The sequence below is a fragment of the Psammomys obesus genome, unplaced genomic scaffold (assembly GCF_907164565.1).
Source record: "Psammomys obesus unplaced genomic scaffold, mPsaObe1.curated_primary_1811, whole genome shotgun sequence".
NCBI classification, from domain to species: Eukaryota; Metazoa; Chordata; class Mammalia; order Rodentia; family Muridae; genus Psammomys; species Psammomys obesus.
This window is the reverse complement of record NW_026596427.1, coordinates 4,342,810-4,352,083: the sequence shown is the minus strand read 5'-3', so window position 1 is coordinate 4,352,083 and position 9,274 is coordinate 4,342,810. Positions and strand designations below refer to the sequence as shown.

Genomic DNA, 9,274 nt, shown 5'->3' with positions numbered 1-9,274 from the left:
ATTATGAAAGAAAGAAAATTTGCCTTATGAATATAGATGCAAAATATCTCTATATAATACTTGCAACAGAATCTAAGAGCATATCAAAAAAGATCATCAAAAAAAAGATCAAGTTGGGCCAGGGCTGGAAGCATGGGGAAGAGACACAGGGCAAGCTTGCTTCCTCCATGGCCATGGTTGGGCTGGAGAGGATAGGGGAGCCAGAGGAAGGCAGTGAACAATAGGCATGATGAGGAGGTGGTGGAGGATCCCATTGGCCTCAAGAAGGACTGAAGGCCACAGGCGGGACCTGAGAAGTGTCGTAGACTGTAAAAGGAAAAATGATGGTAGCAAGAGCCACAAAGTTGGTGGTGGCTGTGGCAGTATTTTTACTAACGTTTTATGTTATTTCTCAAGTATTTGAAATTAAAATGGATGCAAGCTTAGGAAATCTATTTGCTAGATCCGTGCTGGACTCAGCCACTCGTTCTACGAAGTCTGCCAGTTATAAATGGAGAATCTCAAAAACGTACCCAGAGAGGAATTTTGCTTTTAAAATGGCTAATGGAGTTGCCAATGTGCTAGGCCCCACAATCTGTCTGGAAGACCAAGTTTTGATGAGTGGTGTTAAGAATAACATTGGAAGAGGAATAAATGTTGGCTTGGTAAATGGAAAAATGGGGTAGTTGTTAGAAATCAAATGTTTTGACATGTCGGGAGGAGATATGGCCCATTCATTGAGTTTCTGAAGACCATTCAAGATGGGACAGTAGTATTAAAGGCAACATAGTATGATGGAGCAACTAAACTCACTGAGGAGGCATGGTGGCTCACTGCTGAGCTGGGGAGCACTTCCATCACTAGTCTTGGTTTTCAAGATAACTGGATCCTCTGCAGTGGGAAGGACATTAATACAAAAAGCCCATTTGAACAGCACATAAAGAACAATAAGGATACAAACAAGTATGAAAGATGGCCTGAGGTGGTGTGAAGAGTTTAAGTTAGCCAGAATATAACTCCATTTTGAAATAAAGATTTTGACTGGGAACTGAATTCAGGTACCAGGAAATATCACAGAATGTACACCTGGCAGAAAATAAAGTTAACTCTCCTAGCAACAGCCTCCAGGAAATATAACAGAATAAATGCTTCATAGAAAATAGAGACAAACTCCCTGGCACTAATCAGTGGGAATCGGTTGAGAATCCGGTGGGAAAATTCTCACCAATGTTTCAGATATGGTTTAGAAAAATAGCTATTGTGATTATATGCCTTAGCCATTGTGATTGTGAGCCTCAGAAAAGGTCACCCTGCCCTGCTAAACTTCACCCAATTCTGTAACACCAAGGCTTGTGCCCCCCTGCTTGCTGCCATGGAAACCCCCTGCTCACAGACTTTCCCTTTAAAAATCCTGTTCCCTCAGAGCTCGGGGTTCCACTTCTCTACTGCTGCTCCAGTGAGATTTGGGTCCCGAGTTCGATCGCTCTCGTAATAAAGCTCTCTTGCAATTGCATCGAGTTGTCTCCTGGTGGCCTTTGAGGGTCCCGTGAACCTGGCATAACATTTGGGGGCTCGTCCATCCGGGATGCCTTGGGACTTCTAGGACTCCTGACCTGGAGATCTTAGTCCCACGGGTAAGTGTAATGTCTTCTATGTTGTCCGTCTGGTTTAATTGTTTGTTTGCTTTTATTCTTTGTTTCTTATCCTGAAAAACTTCGAGGTGCTTACAGGAGCAGCCAGATTAGGTATGACAGATATGTCGGGGCCTAGGCTGTGGGGGCTTCAAAAGACGTTTTGTTGTCCTGGAATTTCTGCCTCCTCTGGACCCCTGGGATAGGGGGACTGGAGTGAGGATCTGTTTCTGCCTCCAGAGTGAAGATCGGTTTCCTGGAACTTCTGTGGCAGAGAAGTCCAGGTTTTCAGTGTTACTTGGTTTCTGTGTGTGATTAATTTTTTTTTTTTCCCTTGGTGTTGTGCCCGGAGTTACTGTTTATTTTTTGTGATTAATTGTTTATGGTTTTGTGTCTACTTGAGAGTTCTTGATTTTACTTTTGTTTAAAACTGCGGCTGTTTTCATTTCTATGATTTCAGTTTTGTCCCGGAATGTTAGGCCAGGTATAGGCTATAAGTTGTTGCCTTTGGTTTCATTTTTGTCTGAGACTTCCAGTTCTTTTTGTGCATGAGTGATTTACTATTTGTTGAAATTGTTCTCCTTACTTCTTCTGCGTTCTCTTAAATTATCTTGACGAATAGACTGACTGACAATATGGGACAGACTACTTCCAAACCCCTTGACTTGATTCTGACTCATTTTGGAGAGGTTAAAGCTAGAGCTCATGGTCTTTCAATTGATGTGAGGAAAGGAAAAATGATGACTTTCTGCAGCTCGGAATGGCCCACCTTCAATGTGGGCTGGCCACCAGAAGGAACCTTCCACCTTCCCACTGTCTTAGCAGTGGAAGATAGAGTTTTTCAGAAAGCATGCGGGCACCCAGATCATATATTGTAGTTTGGAAGAATCCACCTCCATGGATTAAGCCCTTTCTGATTCCCACTAACAATTCTCTTTCCATAGAATCTCCAGAAACAGAGGTCACTGCTCTGGTGACTGAGAACAAGAAAAAGGATCCCAAAGGTGCCCCTTCAACTCCCTCTGCTCCCCTTCACCCTATTTTGCAGTATGGAACTCCAGAGGAAGCCATTTTTCCACCCCCTCCATATAGACCTCCTCCCACCCCTCAATCGGCTCCTTCAGGGCCAGACACTTTACCACCATCTGGCCCCGTGCAGAGGACCTGGAGCCACTGAGCAGTCTCTCCCTCTGGAGTGACAGAGGCAGATTCCACGGTCCTTCCCCTATGGGCCACGGGACCACCAGATGATAATGGCAATCAACCTCACCATTATTGGCCTTTTGCCACATCAGATCTTTATAACTTGAGAACTCAGAATGCCAAGTTCTCTGGCAACCCTAGAGATTTGATTGATCTCCTTGAAACTGTTCTTTTCACCCATCAGCCCATCTGGGATGATTGCCAGCAGCTTTTACAAATTTTGTTTACAGCAGAGGAGCGGGGACGTATTATTTCAGAGGTGCAAAAACATGTCCCAGACTCTACAAGAATTCCAACTACAAATCAAGCCTGTATTGATGATTACTTTCCCTACAGGAGGCTCAATTGGGATTACAACACGGCTGAAGGTAGAGAGTGTCTCCTAGTCTACTGTCAAGCTCTGTTTGCAGGTCTCAAAGCAGCTGCAAGACAGCCCACTAATTTGGCCAAGGCCAAGGTATATGATGTCAGGCAGGGAATGGATGAGAGCCCAGCCACCTTCCTGGAGAGAATTAGTGAAGCCTTTCTCAGATATACACATAGAGATCCAGAAAAGCCTGAACATACAGGTACGGTTGCTTTGGCTTTCATTAACCAGTCCGCTCCAGACATTAAAAAAAAAAAAATGCAGAAACAGGAAAGAATAGGACAGATGACAATGCAAGATTTTATTCAGATAGCTGAGAGAGTGTATAATAACAGGAACAGCTCTGAGGAAAAGCAGTTAAAAACGGGAAAGGCTTTAAACCGGGATCTGGCACAAGTCCTATTGGCCAACAATGTTTCGGACCCCAGCGAAAGGAGGCGCCAACTTCAGTGGATAGCTCAAGACAAAGGACCCAAGGGACTAAGCAGACCACCACTAGGTAAGAACCAACGTGCATACTGCAAGGAGGAAGGAATTGGGCTAAAAACTGCCCTCATAAGGGACCCAGGTCCCAGACTAAGGTCCTGGCTTTGGGAGAAAACTGAGGGTGATTGGGTCCAGATCTCCTCCCCTAACCTAGGGTAACTCTGAGAGTGGAGGGGAAACCTTTGGACTTTTTAGTAGATACTGGAGCTCAGCATTCAGTGCTCCTGAAACCTGAAGGACCAGTCTCATCAAAAAGGTCTTTGGTCCAAAGGGCCTCCAGTATGAAACAATATCCATGGACTACCCAAAGAACGGTGGACCTAGGAAAGGGCCGAGTAACCCATTCATTCATGGTAATTCCAGAGTGTCCTTATCCGCTGTTGGGGAGGGACCTGCTTACCAAAACGAAAGCTCAAATTCATTTCAAATCAGAAGGGCCTCAGCTCTTAGATGAAAAAGGCAACCCAATACAGGTGTTGACTCTAAACTTAGCCTCTGCAGTGGAATATAGATTGTTTGAAGAGCCAATTACCCCCTCAAGTGACTTGCAGACATGGCTGGCATGATATCCCCAAGCCTGGGCAGAAACTGGAGGAATGGGATTGGCAAAACACCGACCCCCAGTGTTTGTTGAAATTAAGCCTTGGGCAGATCCCGTTCGAATACCTCAATATTCCATGCGCCAAGAGGCTCAAAAAGGGATAACTCCTCACATTCGAAAACTGCTGGCTGAGGGGGCTTTAAGGCCATGCCAGTCAGCCTGGAATACTCTCTTACTACCAGTAAAAAAGCCTCATACACATGACTATCGCCCCATCCAGGATTTGAGGGAAGTCAACAAGCAGATAATGGATATACATCCAACAGTGCCTAATCCATATACTCTTCTGAGTTCTTTGTCACCTGAGCAGACTTGGTATACAGTATTAGATTTAAAAGATGCTTTCTTCAGCTTATTATCAGCCCCCAAGAGCCAAAAGTATTTTGCCTTTGAATGGAATGACCCTGAGAGAGGAATAAATGGACAATTAACATGGACTCGTTTGCCACAAGGATTTAAAAACTCTCCCACCATCTTTGACGAAGCCCTCCATGAAGATCTGGGTGAGTACCGAAAAGAAAATCCAGATATTACTTTAATTCAATATGTTGATGATCTCCTAGTAGCAGCAAAGTCAGAGCAAGCTTGTCTGGAAGGTACACAGAGACTTTTGCAGACCTTGGGGGACTTGGGCTATCGAGCATCAGCTAGAAAGGTACAACTTTGTGAGACTGAAGTGACATATTTGGGCTATATTCTAACATAGGGACAGAGATGGCTATTGGGTGCTGGAAAGAAAACAGTCCTCAGTATTCCTCCACTTACAAGTCAGGTGAGAGAATTCTTGGGGTCAGCTGGCTTTTGCAGACTTTGGATACCTGGGTTTGTGGAAATAGCTAGACCCCTTTATGAAGCCACCAAAGGAACCAAGGACTTTGAATGGTCTGCAGAACAGCAACAGGCATTTGAACAACTCAAATGAGATATGTTGTCAGCACCAGTTCTTGGGCTACCCGACATAGCCAAGCCTTTCCACTTGTTCATGGATGAAAACAATGGAGTGGCAAAAGAGGTGCTGACACAAACATTGGCACTTGGAAAGACCAGTAGCATACCTGTCTAAGAAACTTGATCCTGTGGCTGCTGGATGGACACCATGCCTTCAAATCATTGCAGCAACTGCACTCCTGGTTAAGGACGCAGACAAATCGACACTGGGCCAAAATCTGATTGTAACCACCCCCCATGACATAGAAGGGATACTTAAACAACCACCCGATCGATGGTTGAGTAATGCCCGTATGACTCATTATCAGACTTTGTTAATTAATCCTGGTTGAGTCATTTTTCAGCCCCCTGCCTCCTTGAATCCAGCAACCCTCCTGCCAGACCCAGAGTTGGAACGGCCTCTGCATCAATGTGAAGAAATTTTGGCTCGAGCACATGGCATTCGTGAGGACCTTAAGGATACACCCTTGCAAAATGCTGACCACACTTGGTTCACAGACGGAAGCAGCCTCATTCATGAGGGTCAGAGGAGGGCAGGTGCAGCAGTAACAACTGAGACTGAGGTAAATATGGGCTCAACCTCTTTCTCCAGGAACATCTGCCCAAACGGGCTGAATTAATAGCCTTGACTCAAGATCTGACTATGGGCAAAGGGCTGGTTATCAATGTATACACAGACAGTCATTATGCCTTTGCCACCGCCCACGTAGACAGGGCTATATATCAGGAGAGGGGACTCCTCACAGCAGAAGTAAAAACCATCAAAAATCAAAAATAAGGAGGAGATCTTTCAGCTCCTAAAAGCCTTATGGCTTCCCAAAAAGTTAGCCATTATGCATTGCCCTGGACATCAGAGAAATAATACTAAGATAGCAATGGGAAATAACCTTGCTGACAGAACAGCCAAAAGTGTTACACTACAGGAAACAACTGATGTTTTGGCTGCTATACTACCAGAACCACCTGATCCAAACTTACCAAATGCACCCCGGTACACAAAAGAGGAGATCCAATGGGCAAGAAACCAGCCCATGAGTCAATGCTTAGCAGGATGGTGGCACTCATCTGAGGGTACGTTGATCCTGCCAAACTCTCTAGCCAGAACAATCCTTAAAAAGATTCACAGAGTTACCCACATGGGATCTAAGAGAATGGCAGATGCTGTCCGGCAATCAAAAGTAACATTCCGGGACATACATAAGACTATAGATGACACTGTGACTAACTGCAAAGCTTGTCAACTGACTAATGCTACCAACCAATCACAACATCCAGGGACCTGTCTTCGAGGTAAGAGACCTGGGGCTTATTGGGAAGTTGATTTCACAGAAAATATGGCTACAAATATCTGCTGGTGTTCGTGGATACCTTCTCAGGATGTACTGAAGCTTTTCCCACCAAAGATGAGACTGCCCAGACTTTGGCAAAGAAGTTATTGGAGGACATTTTGCCTAGGCATGGCTTTCCTCACATGATAGGGTCAAATAATGGACCAGCATTTATGTCAAAGGTAAGTCAGAATATGGCTAAGTTTATTGGGGCAGAGTGGAGATTGCATTGTGCATATAGGCCCCAAAATTCAAGACAGGTAGAGAGGATGAATAGAACATTAAAAGAGACATTAACTAAATTGACTTTGGAGACTGGCACTGACTGGGTGATTTCCTGTGGAATGGAGATCAAAATATGGTGTTAGCACCTGTGGGGAAGCAGATAAATTTTTCTGTTCAAGCTGGGGGTGTGAATCCACAGGCACTGTGCCCTGGTGTCTCCCAGAGAATGACCTGATTTCAGTTTCAAGAATGGACCTAAGTGCTAATCCACTACTTAAAAAATGCCACACCCTGTTTTGTAATACAGTACTGGTAAACTTCACTGACAAAGGTAAAGCCTTCCACTCCTGGGAAACTGGGAGAACCTGGAGTCTTAGGTTATACCAGACCGAATATGATCATGGATTCATTTTTACAATTAAATTGTAAGTCACACCGCCCAGTACCATTGACCACCCTGTGGCTATGGGACCTAATGATGTCCTAGCACCTAGACCGGCACCTCCAAAGCCAAATCCTACCATGGCTCCAGCCCCCGCAAACGCTAAGGCTCTGGTTAGTTCCACCTCAATAAGGCCCCCTTCAGACTCTGATGACCCCCTTTGGTCAATGATGCTGAATACTTTCAGATTTTAAATGCATCTCAACCAGAACTTACTTCTTCCTGATCGTTATGTTATGATGTTAGGCCCCCTTATTATGAGGGAATAGCACTCATTGATAGTTATATTATTGGAGAGGCTAAGGACTGTAGATGGCAGCAGAAAGGAAATGCCAGAATGACTTTACAATATATAAAAGGGCAAGGTGTCTGCCTAGGAAAAGTACCAGCTCCTTTTCAAGAATTATGCAACAAAACTGAGAGAGTAACTGCCTCGGATGATAAATACCTGATCCTTCCCCCTAAGGGATGGTGGGCCTGTGGATCAGGGCTGACTTCCTGTGTCAATGGCAAAATATTGTCTGATCATAATGATTATTGTGTTTTAGTTCAATTAGTGCCCCGGCTGATTTATCACTCACAAGAAGAGATTCTTAGCCAATATGATAATGAAAAAGTACCCCAAAGAATAAAAAGAGAGCCAATCACTGCCATAACTTTAACTGTTCTATTGGGACTGGGATTGGCAGGTGCTGGGACAAGTATTTCATCTTTAGTGATGCAAAATTAGTATTACAATGAGTTGAGGTACTCAATCGATGCAGATATTAAGCAATTTGAAAACTCAGTTACTCATTTACAGTAGTCATTATCCTCACTGGCTGAAGTGATATTACAGAATAGAAGAGGTCTAAACTTGTTATATTTACAGCAAGGAGGATTATGTGCAGCACTAGGGGAAGAATGTTGCTTCTATGTGGATCATTCAGGGGTAGTCAAAAACTCTATGGCGAAAATAAGAAAGGGACTAGAAGAAAGAAAAAAAAAACAAGGAGAGACAAGCCAAAGTTGTTTTGAAACTTGGTTTGATGCCTCCCCATGGTTTACTACTTTAATTTCTACCTTGCTAGGGTCCCTTCTTATTTTCTTTTGCTTTTAATCACTGTTGGACCATGCATACGGAATAAATTATTGAGATATATTAAACAAAGACTTGGAATTATACAATTAATGGTAATGAGGTCCCAATACCAACAGCTTGGAGATGACCTTGAACTGTAAGAGCCCAAGATTGGCCTCTTCAGTTACATGGAAAGGGGGAGATGAAGAGTGTAAGTTAACCAGAATATAACTCCATTTTGAAATAAAGATTTTGACTGGGAACTGAATTCAGGTACCAGGAAATATCACAGAATGTACACCTGGCAGAAAACAAAGTTAACTCTCCTAGCAACAGCCTCCAGGAAATATAACAGAATAAATGCTTCATAGAAAATAGAGACAAACTCCCTGGCAATAATCAATGGGAATCGGTTGAGAATTGGGTGGGAAAATTCTCCCCAATGTTTCACAAGTGGTTTAGAAAAATAGCCATTGTGATTATATGCCTTAGCCATTGTGATTGTGTGCCTCAGAAAAGGTCACCCTGTCCTGCTAAACTTCACCCAATTCTGTAACACCAAGGCTTGTGACCCCCTGCTTGCTGCCATGGAAACTCCCGGCTCACAGACTTTCCCTTTAAAAATCCTGTTCCCCCAGAACTCGGGGTTCCACTTTTCTACTGCTGCTCCAGTGAGATTTGGGTCCCGAGTTCGATCGCTCTCGCAATAAAGCTCTCTTGCAATTGCATCGAGTTGTCTCCTGGTGGTCTCTGAGGGTCCCGTGAACCTGGCATAACAGGTGGAGATGAAAGGATGCATCTCCCAGAAGCAAGACTGAAGTGAACTTGAAGAGTGGAGGAATGCACTTTGAAGAGAGCTGGAAAGCAACTGCTCCGTATACATACTTTAGTAGCATGAGGCCATCCAGGATACCCATGACCAAGACCGTGGCAGTTGATTCTGGGATTACTTATAGCTAACATAAGTGGCTACCTTTGTAAATAGCCCTCATCTGGAGCAAATC

At 44.1% G+C, this 9,274-nt stretch overlaps 1 pseudogene; it reads left to right on the top strand.

Annotated features, from left to right (window-relative positions):
* The first annotated feature begins 320 nt into the window (after window positions 1-320).
* Window positions 321-9,088, top strand: LOC129669537 (protein FAM3C-like; annotated as a pseudogene).
* Window positions 9,089-9,274: the final 186 nt, after the last annotated feature.